The following is a 26,870-nucleotide window of genomic DNA, read 5'->3' on the forward strand; positions in this document are numbered from 1 at the left end:
TCAACGATGTGCCGTTTCATAAAAAGGCGAAATAACACGAACTTGGAGGAGCTGGGGAGAATTAAAAGTAGTTATGATGCTTACGGAGAAGTAACGTCAAAGGAAATATGCAACAACAAAATAAGGAGAACAGGGCAACTGAAATGCGAGCGCGAAAATCACCTGGACAGGAAAATATAATGGGTGGTTACTATCCCTTATAAAGAGTCTTGAGCACTCGAAGTGAATATCAACTCTTCTATATTTTAGTTGCATTGAAGATGACCTTTTCATAAGCAGCCGGTGTGATGCTGCGCGGCTCGGGTATATTCAACGGGTTCCACTTGGTGGCAACAGAAACCGCTTAAACGAAAACGCGAACAGTTTAAGCTGTATACTGGACACTTGAGCATGCTAAGGAACGAATTCAGAAATGCCTACGGATCTATCGCGTCTTTATGCACGTGCGTGCATAACTACACCACGAATAGCAGCGCCGGTGACAGAGAAGCATCTAGAAGCGCCGATCAATGGGTTGTAACAGCACAGTATGGTCACGTGGGGGTGGCATTGCCATGATTAAAAAAACCAGATAGGCGTAGAGCACTGGAAAGAACTCTTTATCGCGTTGACTTGCACACACAAGAACTAACAAACTCGGCGGCGACAATAGCAGCGAACGGGCTCGTTGGTCATCGAACTGAGAATGCATGTATCATTTCTCTTGTTACGACATCCTCAGCTTAAAGCCAGCGCAAAAACATCTAGAGTAACAGTTGTACTGGTTTCGAATCATTCGATACTAACCTCGGCGCATCACGCATTTGCGAAAGCTACAAGCATGAGCAGACAAAGAGCAAAGGAGTGTTCCTTGATCTACAATCACAGTGATAAAATACACAGTTCAGTGCTTAGTGGCATTACTCCCTCCTTAAAAACTGTCGCCGCAATGTTTCCGAAGACAAAGGAATGTAAAAATAGCATTAGAAATTAAATATCTAGCACCTTTAAGGCGGAGACACACAGCGGAAACAGAACAGCGACATCAACCGAACAAGTTCGCCAAGCAAGCCGCTAGCAAGTTTCCGAACCAACTTGTTCCCCGCACACCGTCATACGGCACACCGCACCCCGCATACGTCACACCGCACGAACAGCCGGGAAGCCGAACAGGTTGCAGCAGTGTTACCTCGGTGTGACAGTGTTCGGCAACCAAAACGAAAACAGTGTCCGTCAACGCTGTTTGGCCTGTTCGCCGACCGGGCGACAACACACCAACAAAACTACTCAAATTTGAGCTGATTGACTCATTGCTGCTCATTTCCTACTTGCAGATACGTTTTTGTTTTTTGGAGAAAGTTTCCTTGCAAACCATTTTCAACGTTGTGGCGTCTTGCAGACACCGTATGCAGGCAAGTGCTCACGCGGCGGCGGTCGCTCGTCCAGTTGCCAAGGGCAGGAGCAGTCGACCCAGATTGCTCCAGCCGCGCGCCGGCGCTAGGTGAGGATTGTACGTACATGCGGCGATGTAAACAATTGTGGAATACACCTCACTATAGCCAAAACTATACTTAATTTACCTTTTAATTCACTAAAACCAGTGAAGGCTGCCGCAGACGGCGCGCCGATGGTCCGCGTTATATGCCGCCGAAACCGCGCCCACGGAGTCGTGAGCCGGCCATGTAGCGCTGCTTGGTTTGATGCAGTGTACGTTCGTATAAAAAAAAGTTACTATAGGAAGGACTGCCTGCTACACTCGTGCAACAGCAGCATGCCTGCAAAAAGCGCGGAGCTTCGGCAACGGCGCCTCCCGCAGGTGGCGATGATATGCGTTGCTGCCTGCCCGCCGTATACTCTCGCTAGGCCTATAGTCTGTTTCGGCGAACGGCGCTCCTGATTCCTAAACAGGTCAACGGCCTCGAAATTACAATAAAGATTCGTATTTCTGTCATCGCTTTACAGGGAAGCCCATCTGAGTAAAATGCATCAGATAAGACGTGCGTTAGGCGGCCGTACTTAATTTACTATCCACAAGTAGCGCTGACGACTGCTGCCGATCTCTAGTAGCTCACTCTAAAAAAAAAAGGTGTGATCTTAGTCTTTTTGGGGGGTAAACTGCTTGTCGCTGAGCTAACACCTTTTTGGGGTAAGGTTACGCTGTGTCTTGGAAGACTAAGTATTTATACCATTGCATGTAGTGTAACATTACGCTTCCGGTAGCATAAACTTGCACCTTCACAAGCAGTGTAACTGTATTCTACCTAGGCATAACGTTGCACCTTTCATAAAGGCCTATGTTTTAGTCTGTCGATGGCATAAGCATACCCTTGCATCAAAGGTGCAAGTTTGCACCTTGACAACGTAAGCTTATCCTGTATGTACAGGTGCAAAGTTACCATTTTAGAGTATAAATTTATATTACGACAAAGAGCGCAAAGTTTTGCACCTTTATGGTGCAAGCTTATACCACCAGGAGAAGGATAACGTTGCCCTCCAAGCAGTTTAAAGTAATGCCATATTACATAGGGTATCTAAGCATCATCTTGTGGTATATATATGCTATCCACACAAGAGTACTATTACCAATCTGCATCGTAAACTTGGTCACTGGAAGCAGGAATAAAGCTAACCAATACATTTCAAGATTTTCTGGAAGGAAAGATTATGTTGAAACATTGCAATATCTTTGTGTCGTCTGGAGTGTGACAGTGAGCAATGTTTCAGGTGAGGTAGGCTGTGTCATGTTGTATTCAAGCCGTAAGTTATGTTGCAGAGTGAACAAAAAGAATTTACAGAACAATCGGTTAAGATAACATACCATGGTGTTTATTTTACCTCATTATACACCGAAGTTGCAGCAAGGGACTGGATAATCTTCTCCGCACAGTCAGGGCAGGGATGTACCACGTATTTGACCTGCATAGAAAAGAGAACTTGTAATCAGTTACTCACGAAGAAAGTCTCACAAAACATGCTTATGGAGTAATTAATTCACATATAAAAATAACACTGCACAAAGGGCAAGTAAAAAGGAAGACAGATGGAAATAGTGCACCAGTACAGGCTTCCAAGTGTTTATATAATGAGAATTGTGAAATCCCACAATATATAGATCAATGAAAATTCTCCAAATCTGAGCTTTACCTGTGCCACTAACACACACATAGAGGACTAGCACATTGCAATCTCAGAAAAAATTGACAATATGCTTAATAAGACACAATATACAATGAGACATATTCTTGTTAGGAGCAGGGTCAAGCCATAGGCATCACTGATGTTGGACTACCCAGAGGGTTATTTAAAGAAATATGAATGAAAACATATTGATAAAATAGAAGCTAGCCTAATAAAGGCAAAAGATGTGATTTAAAAAACCCCTCCCTCTACTCGTTCATATGTGCAGTTCTCCTTTTTTTTATCATTAGCTTTTTATGTTAAACTTCGTTTTATCACCTTCACTTTCACCTTTGTTGTTTGCTGGTTTCCACTCCAACACCCAAACATTATAGTTTGCTTTCACACCTGACCATACCAGTGGTCTTGTTTCTAGTCACTATGGTCTCACCCTCCTAGAAAACACTGTCTCTGGTCCTTCATGACATTATCTTATGTTGCCTATAGTGTTAATGTTTTCCTGAGACTACACTGTCTTTAGTCATCTGATCATCCATCACAAGTGACAACTGCAAATCTCTTCTTCTTCTTCTTTTTGGGGGGGGGGAGGAGGGATGGGGGGAGGTTCTTTTGTTCTTGCATTCGTTGTCATTTCTCATGAATATAACGAATGAAGCTTGTTCCTGCAGAGCTTGCTCCTGCAGGGGTATGTCTAAGGCCATTCTATTGTTTCTGCCTTTAGTGCAGTTTACATTCCTGGAAAAAGGCATGAATATACCACAGAGGCTATGCCTTATAAAATGCGGGATACCACTTCTGAAAGGTGGAACATTTCATGCTAAAAGAGCAATGATAGCAAGGCACATCCAAAGCACCTTCTGCACATGTGCATTACTGCAGTGATGTCACAGATGCAGAATTATGTAAAGCATGACAATAAAATGCAACTTTTACATAAGTTCATTGCTAGTTTCACACCACACATCAGCTTATGCCGATGCCAAAAACTTCTCGAGACTGCCATTTCACTTCAAAACTACATTATCTTGCTCAGGAGGCAAAAAACAATACACTTCAATACCCCTATAATTCCTTGAACAAACCACAAAGCTTGAGATTCTATGTATTGCTGTTTCATGTAATGCTCGCAGCACATGCAGCAGGAATAAAACTTCTCATAAACTGCAATTTGCCAGAACTGTCAACTGCTTATCTCTTTAGATGCCTAACTAATGAAATTGTAAATGCTGACCAATATTATACAAGAATGATTATTAAAAAGTGTTTACAACAAATTTCTCGAAGATTATGTTCTTTACCTTTACAGATTGCAAATCATAAACTATGAAGAGACACCCGTGCAGTCTCTGCCGGTGGGTTGTGCAGCAATGTGGACTTTGGGTACCTGGTACAGCTTCAGGATTAGACTTAATTATCTATTCTTTTTGTTTATAAGAGGCAATATGAAAACTGCAAAATTGAAGGCTATTAATGAGTGAGCCTAGGCCTAAAACCCTCCTAATCATCTATGTGGTCTAACATAATGAGCATCAAAAATATTCCTTTAAAAGCTTTGTAAGTTGGTTTTTCCACATTACATAACTAAAAAAAAGGGTGTTGCTGACATTTCTTATTCAGATAATATAGACATATTTTGTGTTTTTGATGATGCAGAAGAAGCTAACATGATTCTGGCAACAATACCAAGTGCAGCAACATTTTTTACATGCAATGTGGGAAAGCAAGACAATAGTTTTCAAATACGCCTTTCCTTGTTCAGTATTTTGAACTACATTGCTCTTTCAGAAAATTTAAGAACTGGGCTCACTTATAATATTGGGGACCCTCATTTCTGGTATATAATACTGTCCCCTAAAATTAAAATGCAAAAGTTAAGTCAATTTTGGTTGATTAGCCATTCAACCATTATCCTCTACCACAGACATGTCCACTGTGCTGCACAATCCAGTTCTAATTGTACTGCAAATTTCATTTCATTCATTCTCCCTTTATAGGCCCATAGACATGACATAAGGGGTGGGGGCATATATATATATATATATATTTGTTAAATGGTAGTGGTGGAACACAAGGAAAATACGCTGAGTACAAATGGCACAAAACAATATAAAGAACACAAAAGAAACAATAAAGCTGAAAGTGCTAAAATACCGTCCATTACATATCACCTGCAGTACTTCATTTTTAGTTTCATTCTATTGTGGACATACCTAGCAACATAAGAGCATGTGAGTTGTTGAAAATTACACCCATCAGAGAACATAACCTTACTGCTGAGAACCAAGTGCAAACAATTTAAATATTAGGTTTTGAAGAAAAAAAGAAAAGAGGCATACATTAACAGCTCACTCAATAAAAAGAAGTCAACATGTTCAGATCGATTACATACTGAAAAAATTCCTCCCTTGCTAACTTGCTCAATAGCACTGAACGGTTCCAAAATCAATGTAATGCCAGGGCTATTGCTCCTCAGCATCGAAAAATATGCTCTTTGATAGACATAAAGCAACAATGAACAGACCACAATGCCACAGCTATGTCGAAAAATACATACCACACAAATCTTGCCGTAAGTAGTCGTCCAGCGCTGAAGAAAGCAGGTTGATCTTTAGAAGCAGGAGTAACAGCACTTCTACACCGTATTCCTCCTACTGGCAGGTACGCTGCAGCAAAGGTATCGTTCATAACATTAGCATGATACTTGTAACTAGTACATACATAACTATAGTACAAAAAATAATGGCACCACACATGCCACAACAATGACTCAAATATTTTGACAATGAGCTTAAGAGCTACAACTCCTGTTCCTAGATATATCTGTAACAATATCTGCCACCTCTTTACAGTCGAAATAACTGCTTAAATAAACTAGAATAGCAGATTTATGACAAGCTGCTAGCACAATGACAATACACATTAACTTCAATGAGGGAATGTCTCAGTACCAGTGAATTGTAGTAATGAGTATAACACAATGTCTGACAACAGAAACTACAGAAGGAAAAGAATGTGTTGTTATTGGTCAGGCATAGCCTCCTTTCTATGGGTCAGGAGGCTGAAAAGTTCAGAATGGAAATAGCTGAGTAGAAACTATAGCAAATCCCCAAATGAAAAATATTAGTGATATAAAAATTTTCCTTAGCTCGCTAACGAAAATTAGCACATTTAATCAAAATAGCTGTTTGGGCCAGTTGGTTCATACTTACACCCTAAAAGACCAGCGAAAAAAAAGAAAACAGGTACAAAGGAACACAAAACGTATTTCAGTGCCCGTCCTGTCATTTTTTGTTCCTTTGTCCCCGTAATTATTTTTTTTTTGCGCTGGTCTTTTTATGTACCGATTACAAAAAGAAAGTCAGTCTTAAAGCAGAGAAGGGGTGACACATGGTTTGCTTCAATGCTGAAGACATCTGATCACCAGCTAACCCAGATTTTTCACTTGTTAAGTGATTTGATCGAGTCCAATATTTATTATCACTTTTTAACATAAGTGATCAGCAAGTTAAATAACACCATTTACTCGCACACGCCCTCAAACACAATGAAACTCAATTGATAAGTCACTGTCTGGGCGTGCACCATATTGCACGGCATGAGCGAAAATGGCAACACGCAAGGAGACACACACATGGCACGCGACATAAATATTCTCCGACGAGAATCCCAAGCAGTATACATTGAGGCAGATGTCAGTGATCAGCAATATGTGCCACAAAAGTGCGCGTGTCAATTTAAACGCCCCTTTCTGGACGGAAACAATGCTTTGGACTTACCAGCACGGATAGCAGAGACCAGTTTCAAATTCTTTGAAGAAACGACAGTCTACGTTCTTGGGCAAACGAGACGAAGGACGTGAGCCTGCAGCGAAAAAAAAAAAAAAAAGCGTGAGAAATGTCTTTCCTGCACATTGCGTCACTGCGACAGTATACATGTACACGAATCGGCTCGGTCCCACCTCTGGTCTCGACGCCATCAGCTCAAAACTGCGGGGTTAAATCGGCGTTCTGAAAGCGTGACTTTAGGATATCAAGCGCGCTGCCTTCGAACGTACAAGTTGCTGGCAAAAGAACCGTAAACTTAACCCATCACCCTGCATGCTCTCCCGCATTTATGGCAACGTTCCCGTAAAGCAGCAACAACAGACGATCAAAATCGATTGTAGGCAGCGAGCAAAAATAATGCGGCATGCAAACACGTCAATGCGTATCACCGGGACTGCATTATTGCTCGTCGACGCATACTTTCGACCGCGGGATATGCTTGTGAGCGTCGTAGACGACTAAAAATGCACCATTAACATCCCGCAAAAAGGTCGTGACCATCTAAAAATTTTGGGATGCGCCGCTCCTCCAGTCTGAACTGAGGGAGTGGTATGCTCAGGTTGGGATCCAAGACGTCGTGCTCAGAGGCCGTTTCACAGACAAACAAGCAGCGTCGCGGACGTAAGCAATAACAAAACATGTTCAGGCCAAGTTAAATAGCAGAGAAAAACACGTAAAACGAAATGTAAAACGTCACTTACATGCGCGGCTGAAATTTGGCGCCAAGGATCCGTTGGAACGCCACCACCGCGACGACCAGCCATCCGCCGTTTCATTCCGAAGTTCACACTTTCACGAAGTCGTTTCATAGTGAGGCATCGATGAGCGCACTCGATGAAATAATCGCTGAGAGCAACCGAACTTTTCTAAAAACACAGATGAGTACCAACGACAAAGAGCACGAACGCTGACTCGTGCGGCAATCGCCGTCGTCGTCTTCTCGGACTAGCAGAGTCGCAGGGAACGCAGGCAGGCTCAAGCAACTACGAACACGTGACGCTGCGTTGAGAATAAAAGCAACAAAACTAAAAAGCAACTGCTTCGCTTCTCGTCTCACCACCACTCCCCCCTCACCTCCCCTTTCTCCCTGTTTTGCAGCGTACACACTTGTCTGTCCGCCCTTGTTCTGAGTTCGGCCTTGCTCTCTCCACGGTCAAGCTCGCGTAGGAGTCAAAAGACGGGAGGGGTGTCGGGGGGGGGGGGTGAAGGGGGGAGGCACCGCTTTTTGTAAGAAGATAAGATGCTCCCAACTTTCGACGATTCCCCACCTCCTCCGGGGAAAAACGAGGGGTCCTTTTGTGGTAGCTCTTGAAAGGACATCGGACGGGAAGTAGGAACACAGCCGCACCCAGCTTGAAACCGGTTACCATCATAAAAAAAAAAAAAGAAGAAACAAGCGGCAAACTTTTTTTTGCTTGAGCTGCAGGGACGAAATGGTGTAAAGTCATGCGAGAGAGACTAATGTCTTCCGTGCGGGTGATTGCGCAGGGTATATTTAAGCCACGCGGTTTCAGATAGCATAAATCCCGAAGTTACCCTCCTTTTACACTCTTTTTTTTTAGAGTGTGTGCTCGGCAGACAGGGTCGCACCGGCGCTTCTTCATGATTGTACGCGCATCTAGCAATGTAAGCAATCGTCGATTTCAGTTCATTGCGGTCATTTCTATACTCTATGGCCAATTGCATTCGTTAAAAATCGCAAATTTTATCTACAATCAGCAAATTTGTACAAGAGAAAGCAGCGCTCAAGAGGGTGCACGAAAGCGGTGCCTCATCGCGATGCAAACTAAAGCCCACAAACATTTACGTGCTGTTACGATCGAAGGCTCAGGTCCCTTTCACGCGGCAGGATGTTCCACTCGAGAGACGACGACTCGGCGGCTAGCTCCGCGCACGGCTAGCTGCTTTGTCGGTAAAACGCGGCAGTGTAAGACAACACTTCGTTATTTCGCCGTGAGGCAGACAACCACTTCTACGCGACTGCTAGTCGGTGTCTTGGTTCTCACGGCTTGGATCAAGGCTGGATGCTAATGATGCTTATGTCTGAAGGCTTATGTCTGAAGGCACCACTCTAAATGAAAGGAGAGTACAAGTGATTTCTGAAAGTGCATGAATATGAATCGCATGCCTTGATTGATTTCACGAAGGACATAAAAAATGAAGCTGTGCTACGTCGAAAGCTTGGGTTTAATAATTCACGATCACATACATAGATACGTAAAGACTATGCAAATCATAAACTGTAGGAAGGCGATCTCTTTTCAATCGCATGTCATGGTTTTAATAACAAAATAACCTGATCCTAGCCTCTGCACACCTGATGTGGAGAGATTAGAACAAGCGGAGTATCATCAATGTCCAAGACGCAAGGACGGGATAACTAACGCTAGAATTAGCAAACATAACTATAAAAGCTTAGGCCAGAAAATCAAACGGTTATTATTACTACTTAGAAGTGAATGCGTCTGCGAAGCAAGAACCAACTCCATAAAGTTCCGTTCTCTGCAACTAAAATCTTGACTTGCTGTGCGCGATTTCACTGTTTTGCTTGGGCTTCGTTTTTCGCTGGCAGGAATCAGTGTGAGGCTACAAATTGATAGCTTAAACATTTAATATGTCTTTGAAAAATATTGCGCTGGCAGCAAAATATATGATATCAGCTAAAGCACATTCAGGTACCCTTGGTTCATCATTGCAAAGCAGTAAGCAGAACGCGCGGCAAATGAAGCGGGCGGAAGGCTTTGCGGAATGCGACACGCGTCCTGGGGGCAATAAAACCTCATCTTTGCGGCGATGCAGTGAAAAAGATATGCGGCGATAGGCCATTTGTGCAGACGTGTATCCGCACAAGCCGCCACTGTTGCGAGTGGTCCAGGAAGGCGAGCGCTCAGGCAGCATTGTCTCATTGTTCACAAATGAGCGCAGGCAGCGGAACTTAGTTTGTCAACAAGCACGCACCTTCTTCGCCTTGCTGTAAAGCTTTACTGCGATCAGCTCAACGAAATACTGACAGTCTGACGCAGATAATGAACATTGTACGGAGATATTTGTAAAAATCAGCACGAAATGTTGTACCGGTAGCGCTGTTATCCCCCCCCCCCCCCCCACCCTGTACATAAGCGCTTCTCTCTGAACCTAGGCCAATGTCGACGCAACAGGTCGCGTTACTAGGAACACAATGCATGCAGAAAGTTATTGCCAGCTACATCATCTCGATGAATGGGTCCACCGGGTAAAAAAGGGAAGCCTCAGTACCAATCCAATCCAATCCAATGGGCTAAAGTGCTCTGGAATTTTGAAGTGTGCTGTCTTCAGCGCTCGGCACTGGCAGCGAAGTGATCGCTGGAACGATGAAAAGTGTAGGTGGCGCTGTAAGTCTCAGGAGCGCATCAGAAGCGCGCGCGCCGCAGAGGAAACGTTCGGAGCGTCTGCTTTGCGGCTCGTGCCTTGCGTTGGCTTCACTGCATCGCCTTGCTTCTTTGTCGTACTATGATGCGTTGCTGATGGTTGGTGAAGCAGGAAAGCACGTGTCTGCAGAAACCTAGCCACAGTTCCAGTCCGTCTCATTGGGCTTTCAACACATGCACCCCCTCCCTGGCTGAACGCCCTCGTTGTCGTTGTTTCTTTTTTCTTGCTAAATCTGCGTGCTCTTTCTGCTATCTCCCTCAATTGAACCCTTCTCTTCTCGTAATACACTCTCTCCGCATGGTGGGGAATCACTCTAGACGTACAAGGGAGGAACCCCCGTTTCTTTCATGTCCAGTTGGTGAGCTTGAATGCTTGGTTGACGAGGGAAGGCTTGATGACGTTGAAGCTACTTTCAATGCCCTTCCTCCATATTATCGTATACGTATGTCACCAGGCACAATTCTGGCGGCCTCATCGCTTATGTTGCAGTATATGTGGCTCAAAAAATCAAGCGCAAATCAAAATGCGTGCTTGTTCTGCGCTTCTCATTTTGAGAAAGCCATGCGTGACACAAAAAGTATAAAATAAATTCATCTCATACTTCTACCAAGGAAGTCTTTTCTATCCGTCTGCGGAGATTATCTTGTTAAGACGCTGAAAGTGTCTTTCAAGATTTTTTTTTTTTTCATTTCGGAGACAATGAATGCGAATAACATGCGTGAATTTTTACAAAGCGCTGAAGTCTGCAAGCTTGGATTTCCTATCCTTGACTTAGAAATTATGCTTTGCGCAGTGAACTTCTACGTGCGATGCCTTTTTATGTGAAGTCACTAAACCACGAGCAGAGCTCTAAAGCAGAGCTGATAAAGCACCTAAAGGGGAGGAGGTGCAAATAGCAGTGTTTGAGGGCTCTATCTAATGAAGCTGCCTGTGTCTTCTGTGTTTTCAAAATTATCAGCATAATTCATTCATGTTCTCGTAGTAGTGACATTTTCATATAATTCCGTAGTGTTTTATACGTTGGTACTATATGCTTGACCTATTCATTTATATTCACGTAAGTTGCGAATTGTTCATGTTGCTGGTTTTTGAGGTCGTCCGCTGTGAGGTTTCGTGCATTTATTTGATCTCTCGCTCAATTATTTCGTTTCTTATACAAGTGCATGCTGATATGTATACGCCCATATTAAAATAAATTTTTCAACAGCCCCTGGGCTATTGTAGGAGTTAGTGTAACAAGAAAAAAAAAACGAAAAAAAAAAACACTGGCACACAATGGAGGCAATAAGAGCAAAACTACGAAGTGCAAAGGCAAATTTTTACAATAGCCGCTAAAAGCAAGTCTAAAAGACGGAAGCTACTATGAACAGGCAATGGATTCAAGCATTCGATTACACGCGGAAAGAAACTGTATTTAAAAGTGTACGTGCTGGCAAAATAACGCGTTATGTTTAGGCTGTGATAATTTCTTGTTTTAGATGGTATCGGAGCTAGGAATTAGGTTATGATTTGAAGAGGTCTGACGAAATTTGTTAATATTAGAATGCATAAATCTTGAAAAATCAGTCCAGCGAGCCAAGAGCGATTGCAAGCCTAGTGATGAAAGCGCTGTAGAGGGCGGAAATGCCTGCCGAACCTATGGAGCATAAACGAATGACTTTCTTCTGGACTGCTTCAATTGAGGTAAATAACATCTTATTTATGCGGGTTCCAGACAGGGGAACCGTATTCAAATGTAGTGGGCAGATCATAGATTTGTACATTAATTGTATCGTGTCTCTAGGAGCTGCCCTTGTGGTGCGACGCAGATATCAAAAATTAGGTGCCTTCGAGGTGAAGGCATCTGTGTGCTTGGACCATGACATGCTGGGTGAGAAGACGAGAAGAAGGTGCATGCTTGTTCTCACTGACGCTGTGAATTGGGGTAACGGTAATTTCCTACGTTTACACTGAAGATATCCTTCTAGTAGTGAAAGTCACAAAAACAGTTTTACGGACGTTTATTAAGGCGGAAGCTTTTAATGCCCCATCATTGTAAGCAGGACTTGTCGATAGAAATATCACGCTTTTCAACTGGTCCAAATAGTCGTGACGTCACAGTGCGGGAATTTCAAATGGGGCTAATTGTACTTTGGCTAGTAACCATGCAATAATTAAAGGCATTATATAGTGATGCTCCAAGTAAGTGGGACTGAGTTTAGTTAATTAATCATGCAAATAGCATAATTAACGTAATTAGGTTAATCAATAATTCGTTTCTTAAATGTGGACGTAGTCAAGCGAGGGCGTACTTACAATTGAGCTAAGCGAAGTCAATTACACTAATTAGATAATTAACATAGTAGTGCTAATTACGCAATTAGCGCAAGTTTGTGCTTGCTGGACAGGAACTGTTTACTGATAAGTATGCCTTGTACGGGTAATTGACCGAAGTTCATTACGCGTATTAGCTGATTAGAGTACTTTTGGTAATTATACAATTGGTTATAGCCGAATAGTGAAAGTTTACGCTTACAGAATTAGGACTTTGGATTGCCGGTAATTACGTCTTACTGTCGAACGACACCCGTCTCTAATTACGCTTTAGCGGACCGGAACGCGTGTGTAAGGGTATATTGGTGATCTCATCGGCTGGCAATGTGCCACGCCGAACAGTTAGCTGGGTCTCTCGGAAGTAACAATGGGAGTGGTGTAATGGGCCAACATAAAGCACTAGTCAATCACAAAAATACTGGCTGACAATGCCTAACTGTGCGCCAGGAAAGGCTTCCGCCTCTACGCTCTTTAGTGAGGCAAAGGCCCCCTGAGTTTTTTTACGTTGGTTGGTCGGTCTGTAGGGTTTAACCTCCTTAAGATACTTAGGCGAGGCGATCAGAGACGCCGTTGGGGAGGACTTTTGAAATTTCAATTACGTGGGGTTCTTTAATGTGAACTGACATCGCATAGTACGTGCACTACACTCCGATTCGCCTCCATCGTAACGCTGCCGCCGGCGGTCGGAGTTGAACCCGGCTACTCCAGCACAGAAGTCTGACTTTTTAACCACTGCACCAGTAGGCATCGGTGTGGTCGATATTTGTCATTTGCCGTGTACACACCATTACCAAACGGAGACAATAACTTTTAAAGCTGTAAATGATCTACAAAGTAGGAAATATCGATATATAATACAGAGTCGTATGGTTGAGGGGATGTTATATGGTAAATCATTAGCAAAAACTACGAAAGGCAACCGACCAAACAAAGCATCCCATGGGGATGCGGAGCTGTGCGGTGATAAAAAAGGTTAGAAAGCTGTGAAAGAAGACCAGGTCGAGACAGCAAAGTCGTGATGGCAAGGCAAGGTATGCCGTGTCAGCGTTTAATCCGATGGTGAACCCAGGCGCGTGTCGGAGCCGGCGCCGTGGGATGATGACTATGGTATGTAGAAATTAAATAAGATCATGGTGTATATGGACAAATAAAAAAAGATCCATGGAGGGCACACACATCTGCCGGGGGGTCGGAAGCGGCCAGCCTGGCCGCTCCTAACCAACCGGTGCACCGCGGCGTACAAACGGCTTCAAGCGAGAGATGAACAATTTCAGTTCCATGGTGGCGTCGATCAACTGGGGGATCAACAGGTGTAACATGATAGTTCACTGGGGAAGTTTGGTTGATGACCTTGTAGCTACCAAGATAACGGCGCTGAAATTTATCACTAAGGTCAGGGGTGCACAGTGATGTATAAAGCAGTACATCGTCACCAGGACGAAAAGAAACCACACGATGCGTAGAATCGTAGCGACTCTTGCGGTCTTCCTGGCACGCTTCTCTGTCGAGGCGGGCAAGATGACAGTATCTGGCCACGCGGGATAAGAACATGGGCTGGTACTGATGAGGAGTAGTTGGACGTAGAGAAGAAGGAAGTGTCGAGAATTGTAGTGGGAGGACGGCCGAAAACGAGGAAAAATGAAGAGTAGCCGGTCGTCCGCTGTACTGCTGTATTACAGGCGAATGTGACGAATAGTAGAATAGTGTCCCAATTTCGGTGATCCGGCTTGATGTACATGGATATCATATCCGATAAGGTACGATGAAATCGCTTGTCAGACCGTTAGTGTAGGGATGGTAGCTTGAGGTTGTCTTATGAAGGGTGGATGACGCATGATGAACTTCGGCAACGACTGTCAATATGAAGCGCGTCCCGCGGTCACTTAGGAGCACCCGAGGAGCGCCATGACGCAATACAACTGATCGCGAAAAGAAATCAGCGACCTCTTGAGCGGAACCAGTCGGTACAAGGGCTGTCTCAGCGTAGCGTGTGAGGTGGTCGACAGCTGGTATAATCTAATAGTTACCCCCATCGGAGGAAGGGGACCATATAAGTCGATGCCGACTACGCCGAATGGCTTGACGGGGCAGGGAAGGGGCTGTAGGGGGCCAGCGGGTGAAGAAGTCGGCCGCTTACGACGTTGGCACAGATGGCAGGAAGCGATGTATTTAGCTACGGTGAAAAATGGGACAGGTCAAAAGAAACGTCTTTCCACGCGGTCGTATGTTTTGTCAAAACCAAGGTGACTACAGTAGCGTCATCGTGGAGAACCACCAGTATACGTGGGCGAAGCACACGCGGCACGACCGGGAGCCAGTGAGTTCCATCAAGGCAATACACGTAGCGGCGTAGTATATCATCTTCGAGCTTGAAATTGCGAAGCTCTCAGCGAAGCCTAGCCTGGGCGCGTTCGAAGCGCCGATAAGGCGGTCGATGATGAGCCGGCAGTAGGCATCAGCTAATTGCTGCGAGCGGAGAGCGTGTTTGGTTTGATTTGGTTTGGTTTGTGGGGTTTAACGTCCCAAAGCGACTCAGGCTATGAGAGACGCTGCAGTGGAAGCCTCCGTATATTTCGACTTGTTCACAGAGTCGTCAAAAGCAACTGTTGTGATATGCATCAGAGAAAGAGATGGTCGGCTGTGGTAAGAGGTGGAAATGCATTGCGAAGAACAGCAGGCTGATTCTGAAAGTGGAGAGCGAGAAAGAGCATCGGTGTCTTGGTGTTGGCGACCTGATTTATAAACGACGTCGAAATTGTATTCTTGCAGGCGTAGAATTCAACGGCCAAGTCGGCCTGTCAAATATTTTAGTGAAGACAACCAGCAAAGAGCATGGTGATCGGTCACAACTTTGAAGTGCCGACCGTATAGGTAAGGGCTAACTATTTGAACAGCCCAGACGACGGCAAGGCATTCCTGCTCAGTAATTTTGTAGTTTTTTTTTCAGCTGGAGTCATGGTCCCACTGGCGAATGCAATCACTTTTTTACGTGAAGCTGCGTCGTGCCGCAGAGGACAGCGCCATGACCGTGACCACTGGCATCAATGTGCAGGATGGTGGGAGCGATGTCGCTAAGTGGCCAAGAACAAGATCTGATGTGAGTGCGTGCTTTAGTTCGTTAAAAGTAGTGTTGCACTGTTCAGTCCACACGAAAAGGGCTGCGCGCTTTAAGTAGTTCATGAAGTGGCGCAGCAATACTTGCAAAATGCCTTATAAAACGTCGGAAATAGGACGCCAGGCCGAGGAAGCTGCAAAAATCAGCAGGCCGTTGCGAACGAGGAAAGTTCAAGACCGCGATGATTTTTTCAGGGTCTGGCCGAATGACGTAATGGCTAAACAGATATCCCAATATTTTAATTTCCTTCTGCGCAAAGTGGCACTTCTTGGCACTTCTTGGTGGCACTTTTAATACGCCGGCACAGTGCAAGTATGACCTATATGTAAGACGCATACGACTCATCGGGGCCTTGAAGGCGGGAAGCGAGCTTGTTCTTCGCGATCTCAGTGAGAACTGCCAGGGCGGCGAAGTAATCGCGGAACAGCTGTTTGAAGGTGGGCCAGTTAGTTAGTGATGTGGGGCTTGCGGTTGACAAAACAATTCCTGGTGACCTCATTAAGGTAGAAAAAAAGCGTTGAGGAATTTTAAAGCATCATTCCACCGGTTGTAGGCACTGCAGCATTCATACGTGTCGAGCCAGTCATCCACGTCTTCGTCGCGACGACCAGCGAACAGCGGAGGGTCGCGTTGTCGTGTGGGCCCAGTGGGAGGCGGCGGTGTAGCCGAGGTAGAGGGTCCGGCCGGGTCGGGGCTGCTCTCGGTTGACATGATGATGGTTGCTGTTGCCAAACGGCGACCGGAATGGAGCTCCAGCGAGAGGCAGGGCACAAGGCAGCAAGGGGATCAAATTTCACTTCCACCACTTGTGAAAGAAGGCCAGGTCGAGACGGCAAAGTTGTGACGGCAAGGCAAAGTATGCCTTGTCAGCGTTGCGTGATTCCGTTCTCTCAACGGTAGGGTTCTATGAGCAGCGTGACCTGGCGACAGATAGCGGAAATATTGTAAAATTAAGAAGAGTGCATTTAGAGCACGCCCCACTTGTTGCTTCAGGATTGTCACTACTTACCTGCCCCCTGAGCGAATAAAACGTCGGTTAGAATCCTGGAAGTGCCATTTTCTTCCATCTTTTTAAATCGCGCAACATTTTTCTGGTTTATTTTTAAATCGCAAAGTTAAATTAGGCTATTAAGATCTCGCCTGGGGCACGTTCCCCTTTAGGTCGCATTATGTGATGTCTTTAATTCTTAATAGCCTCAAAACCATCAATGAACAGAGCCATGAAGTGACAGCATATTGCCGCGAAACCTTCAAAACAGTATTTGTTGTTTTTTAACAGCGGCCGGCATACAGGCTTATCACTCTTATTCTGGACCGCGTATCAGTTTCGCAATCTTTGTTTGTTAATGCTCGATGTCGCGAGTCACACCTTTATCAGTCTTGTTGTAGCGCAAGATGCACCGAGATCTGTCTCGAAGGTTCCGGCCACTCGGGTGTCTTTCCGCAATGTTCCAGCCCGTGCTGGTAGCTGTTTGCGAAGTTATCTAGACTGTTCTGTGCAGCCTTTAAATTGAGCGTTGCCGAGTGTGACGGGCATTCTTTGTTCGACGATCGACGAGCACGTTTGTTTCTATCGCCGCCGCCGAGTTTCTTAGTTCTTTTTCGGGCGCAAGTCAGCCCAAATAAAGAGTTTCTTTAGTGCAATCATCGACCCTTCATTTGTGTCGTCGACCTCGTCACCACTACGTGACATCTGGTGGAGGTGCTGCCTTTCACCCTTCAAGCGAAGATCCAAGCCGTGTTCCTGTCGCCCTGGAAGACCAGCCTACAGGTCACCGAGCCAGCCGCCGACTTCAAGGCCTACAACCCGAACACGGTCTGCTGCCTGACCCCATTCGATCTCGGAAGACATCGACGCTGACAATGGCCCAGCCTAGAGCACCGGTTGTTTTCGTCCAACCCCGTGAGCCCCCCTGCTTCCATGGATGACCGGATGAAGATGCTGGAGACTGGATGGACCTTTTCGACCGTGTGGCAGAATTCAACGGCTGGAATGACGCCGCGAAACTTAGGCAAGTCTACTTTGTTCTTCAAGGACATGCCCGAGTTTGGTTCGAAAATCATGAGGCAACTATGAAGGATTGGGAGACTTTCAAGGAAGCGTTTCTGACTGCCTTTTCAAGCGCCGTTCGAAAGGAAAGAGCCCAGGCCCTCCATCAGTCAAGACTTCAACTCCCTAGCGAGCCTGTCCTGGCGTATGTTGAGGAGATGAAGCGCCTCTTTCGCCGCGCCGAACCTAATATGACCGAAGGTGAGTAAGTCAAACATTTATTGCGAGGCGTTAAAGAGTCTCTTTGCGGGTCTTGTGCGAAATCCGCCAAGAACTGTGGCGGAATTTGAAACGCAGGCGTCTACTATTGAGAAGACGTTGGCCACCCGGATGCGCCACTACGAGCGACCACTTCAGCCGGACTGCTCAATCCACTACCCCAGCGCATCTACAAGAGGAGAGAACCTTCGGGACCTCATCCGGGAGATCGTACGAGAGGAGCTCCGCCGACTGATGCCATCATCGCAACAACCGCAGGTGGCTACGTTCGCGGACGTCGTCCGTGAAGAAGTCCAGCAGGCGCTGGGCGTTCCGCAAGAGACGGCTACGACTGTTCAAGCACAAAAGGCAACAGCGATGAACTACGCTGGTGCATTACGTCGCCCTCCGCCCCGACGTGATGACTTTCCGAGCCCTCGCCGCTACCGTCCTGTTCCTGAAAACCGCCCCTTGGCCCCCGCCCGCCAAGCCTACCAACGACCCCCAAACCCCAGGAAGTGCGACGCCTGGAGAACTGCAAACCGGCTATTATGCTTCCACTGCGGTGAGACCGGCCACATTCTGCGCCACTGCGCGTACCGACGAATCGGTCTGCGTGGATTTGCAGTCGACTCTCCACGACCACGCCCAGGTGAACGACCACAAGAAATTGACAACTATCTGCGTAGCGGTGAGATTGCGCCACCAAGCCGTCGGTTCAGATCTCCATCGCCGTACAGGGCCCACTTTGGGTCGCCAGGCCGTACCTATGATGACAGTATGCGCGGAAGGTCCCCAAGCCCGTGCAGGGGAAACTAAACATAGCAGCCTTTGGAGGTGAGGTTGCTCAACGGCGAAAAGACGAACATCCTCCGCCGCCGATGAACACTAACGACGACGCAGCCATTTCACCGCCGCTCCACACGACGTCATAGACGTCATCGACGACAACACGACCAGACTGCAAGCAGACACCGCCGCCCAGCGAAGTAACAACGGTATGCCCCGGCCATGACTTGAAGAAACGACGGAGCCGAGATCGGACACTGAGGCCCACGTGCAATGCGAGGACGCGAACAAGCGACCTTGAAGTTGATATCGACGGTCGCAGAGTCACTGCCCTAGTAGACACCGGAGCTGACTATTCAGTCATTAGTGGACCATTAGCCTCTCAGCTCAGAAAAGTTACCACCGCTTGGGATGGCCCGCTGATTCGCACCGCAGGTGGCAACCTGATTACTCCATCGGGACGATGCACTGCAAGAATAGCTGTAAATGGGCGTACTTACCCCACCAGCTTTGTGGTCTTGCAGCAGTGCTCCCGCGACGTGATTTTAGGCATTGACTTCCTAAATGAACATAGGGCTATCACCGACCTGCGATCCAAGCTCATCAAGCTCTCTGCAGACAAAGCCATTCCTGCTACGACGACGTCGATGCAACACATCCCTCTAAACGTCCTCGATGAAGAATTGACCGTCCCGCCCCGATCAAGCATAGCAGTCTGCGTAGGTAGCGCAAACATCGAAACCGCTGAAGGCATCGTCGAAGGAAATATCCAATTGCTTTTAGAACGAGGTGTCGGCATCGCAAGAGGCATCACGGACTTCCGGAGAGGTCAAGCTCAGGTTCTGGTAACAAACTTCACCGAAGAATACCGGCATCTCAACAAGGGCACGACGATCGCTTTTCTCGACGAATTAGCGGACCTCAAAGATGTATTCGCCCTTCACGACCAAACGCTGGAAGACGCACCGGACCTATTCCGTCAGCCCACATTTGACATCAACCCGGCATTGACCCACAACAGGAAAGACCAGATTCTCAGTCTGCTTCGAAGCTACGGGGAGTGCTTCTCATCGTCATCGAAGGTACGACAAACACCACTGGCCAAGCACCGCATAATAACGGACGAACACGCCCGACCTCTGCGCCAAAGCCCTTACCGTGTATCGCCGCGAGAACGGCAGGCCATTCGCGATCAAGTTGAGGAAATGCTGCGTGATGACGTAATCCAGCCATCGAACAGCCCCTGGGCGGCACCAGTCGTTTTGGTCAAGAAGAAAGACAGCACACTTTGCTTCTGCGTTGATTACCGCCGCTTGAATAGCATAACGAAGAAGGATGTCTACCCGCTTCCCCGCATCGACGACACTCTCGACCGGCTCTGCAATGCAAGGTACTTCTCATCGATGGACCTGAACAGCGGATATTGGCAAATTGAGGTCGACGAAAGAGATCGCGAGAAGACCGCATTCATCACACCGGACGGTTTTTATGAGTTCAAGGTGATGCCATTTGGCCTCTGCTCCGCACCAGCCACGTTTCAACGAGTAATGGACACAGACCATGGTTGTTCGAAAGTAGGCCCCCGAAGGAGCACAGCAGGGTTAGCAGAGCCTCTCCCAAACGCACACCCCTGAAAGAGCCGGGCGCCGGGCCGGGGGACGCTTGTACCCAATTTTACCGCAGCGCCCGTCTCGGCTGCGGGAGGTGGTCAGTTCGAAACCCACCGCCGGACACCCACCGGTAAAAATGGGTACAAGCGTCCCCCGGCCTGGTGCTCGGCTTTTACAGGGGTGTGCGTTTGGGAGAAGCTCCGTAAACCCCGCTGCGCGCCCCTCCTCCGCAGTGGGCCCAAACCCAGTTTCGAACCTCGCAGCCAAACAAATATAACAAACAAATTTGTTTGTTATATTTGGACGACGTTGTTGTCTTCTCGTTAAACTTTGAAGACCACCTAAAACGACTACAGACAGTGCTGGAAGCCATCAAGTCATCGGGACTAACGCTAAAAGCAGAGAAGTGTCACTTCGCCTACGAAGAACTCCGGTTCCTAGGTCACATCGTTAGCAAGGACGGTATTCGCCCAGACCCGGAGAAAACAGCTGCAATTGCACAATTCCCACCACCTGCCGACAAGAAAGCTGTGCGCCGATTCCTTGGGCTGTGCGCTTATTAACGACGATTTGTCAGAAACTTTTCCCGGATCGCCGAACCGTCGACGCAACTTACAAAGGCTGACGCACCTTTTAAATGGGAAGCGCCGCAAGGAGAAGCCTTCGACGAACTTAAGCGACGCCTGCAATGCCCTCGTGTACTTGGCCACTTTGATGAAAACGCCGAGACCGAAATTCACACCGACGCGAGCAGTGTGGGCCTAGGAGCCGTTCAAGTCCAGAAGAATGCCGGACAGGACAAAGTAATCGCCTACGCTAGCAGGTCCCTCACAAAAGCCGAAGTCAATTACTCCACCACCGAGAAGGAGTGCCTTGCAATCATCTGGGCCACTTCTAAATTTCGTCCATACCTATACGGCCGACCATTCAAGGTGGTAAGCGACCATCACACGCTCTGCTGGCTGGCTAATTTGAAACATCCTTCCGGCCGCCTTGCCAGATGGAGCCTACGACTTCATGAATTTGACATGACTGTAGTCTATAAGTCGGGCAGGAAGCATTCCCACGCAGACTGCTTATCCCGCGCTCCCATCGATGCTCCCCCGAAGGACGATGACGACGACGCCTTTTTGGGACCGGTAAGCGCCAGCAGTTTCGCAGAACAACAGCGATCAGACCCTGAGCTGAAAGCGCTAGCCGATTACTTGGAAGGAAAGACCGCTTCCTCTCCTGGTGTGTTCAGGCGACATTTATCATCCTTCTCGTTAAGCAATGGCCTCCTCGTGAAGAAGAACTTCGCGCCCAACAAGACCGCGCAGCTTCTCGTAGTGCCTAAAACCCTTCGGCAAGAAATTCTGCAGGCGTTGCACGATGAGCCCACAGCAGGCCACCTCGGATTTGCGCGCACGTTGCGTCGAATCCAGGAGAAGTATTACTGGCCGCGACTGCCTGCCGAAGTTGCCCACTACGTGAAGACGTGTCGTGAGTGTCAACGACGCAAGACGCCGCCGATCAGACCAGCAGGACTACTAAACCCGATTCAGCCCCCAATCCTGCCCTTTCAACAAATTGGGATGGATCTCCTCGGCCCCTTTCCATCTTCGTCTGTGGGTAACAAGTGGATCATCGTGGCCACTGACTACCTTACCCGTTACGCCGAAGCATGAGCACTACCAAATGGTACCGCGGCAGAAGTCGCCAAATTTTTTGTCGAACAAATTCTCTTGCGACACGGCGCCCCAGAAGTGCTCATCACGGACAGGGGAACGGCGTTTACGGCAGAGTTGACGCAAGCCACCCTGGAATACAGTCACACAAGCCATCGACGAACAACTGCGTACCATCCCCAGACCGATGGCCTTACGGAGCGCCTGAACAAAACGATCGCGGACATGATCGCTATATACGTCGACGCTGAACACAAGACCTGGGACGCCATCTTGCCGTACGTGATCTTCGCGTATAACACGGCAGTGCAGGAGACGACCAGAGCGACCCCGTTTAAGCTTGTGTACGGCAGGGAGCCCACGACGACGCTTGACGCAATGCTGCCGCACGTAACCAGCGAAGATAACCTTGACGTCGCCGCCTACCTGCAGCGTGCAGAGGAAGCCCGACGACTCGCACGGCTGCGTATTAAAGACCAACAGCGCACCGACAGGCCACGATACAATTTACGACGACGCCACGCAGAGTACAATCCAGGAGATCAAGTGTGGGATTGGACACCAATTCGCCGTCTCGGATTAAGTGAAAAGTTGCTGCGTCGACACTCTGGGCCATACAAAATCCTTCGCCGCGTCGGACCACTGGACTATGAAGTCATTCCCGACGGAACGTCATCATCACAACGGCGACGCGCACGCCCAGAAATTGTACATGTTGTAAGACTGAAGCCATATTATGAGCGTTAAAGAATCTGTGGTGTTTAAACTTTCTAGTGTTTATGTTTAAGTTTCTTTGTTTTGGAACATCGAGGCGATGTTTTGTTAAGGGGGGAGTAATGCCGCGAAACCTTCAAAACAGTATTTGTTGTTTTTTAACAGCGGCCGAAATACAGGCTTATCACTATTATTCTGGACCGCGTATCAGTTCCGTAATCTTTGTTTGTTAATGCTCGATGTCGCGAGTCACACCTTTATCAGTCTTGTTGTAGCGCAAGATGCACCGAGATCTGTCTCGAAGGTTCCGGCCACTCGGGTGTCTTTCCGCAATGTTCCAGCCCGTGCTGGTAGCTGTTTGCGACGTTATCTAGACTGTTCTGTGCAGCCTTTAAATTGAGTGTTACCGAGTGTGACGGGCATTCTTTGTTGGACGATCGACGAGCACGTTTGTTTCTATCGCCGCCGCCGAGTTGCTTAGTTCTTTTGCGGGCGCAAGTCAGCCCAAATAAAGAGTTTCTTTAGTGCAATCATCGAGCCTTCATTTGTGTCGTCGACATCGTCACCACTACGTGACAATATCAACGCTGACACTATTCAGTTACCTCCACCGTAACCATTTCCTGCCTTCAGATAGTTTGTGTTACCTTTAGGTTGCGCTCACACACATCTCTCGGTAACAATCGCCGTTTAACCTGCTGAGAGGCAACTAGTGAGGAAAAAGAAGTTGCGGGACGCTACCGTGGAGGAGACGGAATTGCGCGTCAGCGTTTAATCCGATGATGAACCCAGGCGCGTGTCGGAGCCGGCGCCGCGGGACGGTGACGATGGTATGTACATATGAAAGAAGATCATGATGCATATGGACAAATGAAAGAAAATCCATAGAGGGCTCGCAGAGCACTGAATCAAAATGTGTCATAAAGCCGTTGGCCTTAAAATACAAAGTGTGGGCTTTCAAATCTAGAGACAGGTCTGTACGCATGTTTTTGGTACAAATTATCTGGTGTGAATTTTATTCCAATTGTACAATCGTATGCAAATAGCAAACAATCTCGCTTCAGAGAACACCGCGTTGAGAGATCATTCCAGCATTGAATAATCACCTTTGCCTGCCCATGATTCATTCGAGCAAAACGAAGAAGCTGCTGCAATTATCGCGCTCTCGCATTGATGGGAAATGAGGAAGAAGGAGCCGGCGAGCCCAGCTGTCACGCCCTCGATCTTTTGAGCTGCTACAAAGCTCAGTTGGAATTTTACCAGTTACTGCGCGGCTCTAGCAGGTAGGATCTTTAAATTACCGGCACCAACTGGTGTTGTGACATCGGGCTATAACCTCAGTACAGTTCTATTCCACTATACGTGTCAACAGTTAGCTATGGTGTCGGTGTTCGCCAGCGTGGTTGCCGCATTGATGACCTGGCTCGCCGTCCACAGAGCAGCACTACCACGCGTTCGAGATGCCGTAGCACATGAGGTGATCATGGGCAAGGAAAACGAAGAAGCGTCCTTGCCTCCCGTATTTGCTCATCGCGGCGCGGGCCACGACGCTCCAGAGAACACCCTTTCTGCTATCCGCAAAGCAAAGGATAACAATGCGTTCGGAATCGAGTTTGACCTATCGTTCACGAACGACAGCGTGGCCGTGCTCTTCCATGACGAGACTCTTGACCGGACCACGGACGGTGTGGGCGCGCTGTCGGCGATGTCTTTCGAAGATTTGCGTCGACTGGACGCCGCTAGCAAGCATCCGCTCGCAGACAAATACCGCGGCGAACGCGTGCCGACACTCGAAGAAGGCGTAAATGAGTGCCTGCGTCTCGGACTGCGGATCATCGTGGACGTCAAGAACGCCGACTACCGTGCCGTCGCTATTCTAGACGAGCTGTTTCGCCGGCGGCCGGAGTTGTACCGACGGGCATTAATCGCTTCCTCCTACCCGCAGTTAATCTATGCCCTGCGAAGAAAAAATCCAGATATTGTGACGGCACTAACTTGGAGCCCGGGACTCCTGACCTACGAGGACGTAGAGAATATCCGGCCACGATACAAACCGGTCGTCAAACATTACTTCGCCATGGCTGCCGACTGGATTCTGAAGCATGCACTACATTGCGGGCTGCTGCCTCAGTTGACTGGAGTGTCGGCCGTGCTTGTGAGCTCAAACACGCTGAGTGTGGACTACGTTCAAGAGTGGCACAGCCGCGGAATACACGTGATCGCGTGGACGCCTAACGATCCAGCGGAAAAAGCCTTCTTGCGTAAGGTCCTCCGAGTGCCCGTAATAACTGACACTTTGACTGAAGCCTAGCCGTGCTTGCAGCTCTCACTCATTGTGTTCGTCTCTCAATTCCGAAAATTATTTCTCTATGTGCGGACAGAAACGTTTGAAGGCGCTGCCAAATATTCGTTTTATTGCAGTTCCAGTAGCAAAAATTTGCACCTAAACTGGCAAAAATTACAGCTGGATTATTTATGTGCTTTTGGATTTGTGTTTTGTTCCAAATGTTTTGACTGTATACTAATATTTCGATTTAATTCATGACCCTGAAATGGCAGTTTATATATTATTGCCTCCTAATGTGGCCACAAGCGCCTGCATTGAAACCAGATGAAATATATGCAGTTATGCGGCATGCTTGACCAAACATGGGGGGGGGGGGGGCAGTCCTCGTTAAGCCCTCAAGGGATTGACCCTCGCCGCCGAAAGCAATGTTTATGTTGTATTGCAATCACTTTCGCTGATGTATTCACATATCAGGATATCATATGGCTCATAACGTTGCCTTGAGGACATCCGCGTCCGTTTGAATTTCGCCAGCCTCATTGATCAAGTGTTTATTGCAGTATGTTTGTCGGTGCCTTCGGAGCACTCAGCGGTTCCTGCTGCTAGCGCAGGACCCGCATGTTATGCGCCGTGGGACATCTTTTTTTTAAGTATGTAAGGACAAGCGACATAAAAACACTGTGGGTAACACCGGTAAATTTGTCACTACTTTAACTTCAGAAATTATTAAGCAGTGCTTATTCAGGCACCGCATAATACACTTTCCTTCGCGAACCAATAATGTGAAATGAAAATCTGTGCAATAATGCATGTAGCAGCTACGGACCGGATATTTGAATGATTGCATTGCCAGCTATCAGTTTCTTTTCAGACAATAACATTGCATGCCTTAGCGGTGCGTTCCCGCTGCGGGATTTGGATGTATAAGTTTACAAGGCCGTGTTTGTCGCAGCAGGTATGGCGGAGAAGGGGTCAGTGCTCTATCTAGTGCCCAATGTTCTTGCGTGGATTAAAATAAAGAGTTATACTACAGACTTTTGCTGCTTTTCAGAAGAATCTTAGATCCAAAAGGTGTAACAAACATCGAGGATTCCAAAAGCCGTACAACACATTTTCTGTTACGCATACAATTTACCATAAAACTACAAGGCGTATATATTTTTCCCAAAATATAGGGACCTATTTCCCAGCTCTCTTGAAAACCAAATGATGTTTTTGGCAAGGTCTCGAAGAGGCCGACAATTTGAATACAATTTAGCCACGAATGGTCTAAAGCAGCAAGCAGTAAAATAAATAGAAAATATGTTTGAAATGTATGGGTTTTTGTAGGCTGATATAAATAACGCCGGTTCATGCTGTGACGTTTCAGCACATAAGTTCACTGAACCGGAATTCCGTAAGCTAGTCTGACAAGCTCTTCCATATTTGTTTCAACATCATTTTTCACCTCACATCGTACGAATGCATCGGCCGCTCTACATACACTGCAGATCACTCTAGGTTCATAAACATACTGTGGCTACGCTGGGCCATCCAAAATGTCCATATATACATACATCCATTCCCGACCCTGTCTTATGAAAGCAGTCTGGGAGCAGCGATATCACGCCTGATTTTCAGGAACAGCTTCTGGAGGACTGAATTATAAAAAGGTATATGGAAGAGAATTCTGTCCGTCCGTGGGATTAGTTAGCCTACTTGCGACTCTTTCTTTATTCTTTTAACTCTAACTTTGTTTGAATCCCTTTGATGTAAACCATCAATAGAAGTGGTGATAA

The 26,870-nt window shown here is 47.1% G+C and overlaps 1 long non-coding RNA gene and 1 pseudogene across 1 annotated transcript; one reads left to right on the plus strand and one right to left on the minus strand.

The window, feature by feature from the left end:
- Positions 1–2,568: 2,568 nt before the first annotated feature.
- Positions 2,569–6,953, minus strand: LOC146209393 (uncharacterized). Its single transcript, XR_014703433.1, has 3 exons — positions 6,894–6,953; positions 5,672–5,780; positions 2,569–2,895 (listed from the first exon to the last, which is right to left on the minus strand). It is a non-coding gene; the product is annotated as an uncharacterized LOC146209393 (long non-coding RNA).
- Positions 6,954–24,183: 17,230 nt separating this feature from the next.
- LOC146209394 (glycerophosphodiester phosphodiesterase 1 pseudogene) lies at positions 24,184–25,116 on the plus strand (annotated as a pseudogene).
- The last annotated feature ends 1,754 nt before the right edge of the window (positions 25,117–26,870 follow it).

This window comes from Amblyomma maculatum, chromosome 1 (assembly GCF_055883805.1).
Source record: "Amblyomma maculatum isolate TAMU_Amacu chromosome 1, ASM5588380v1, whole genome shotgun sequence".
NCBI lineage: Eukaryota > Metazoa > Arthropoda > Arachnida > Ixodida > Ixodidae > Amblyomma > Amblyomma maculatum.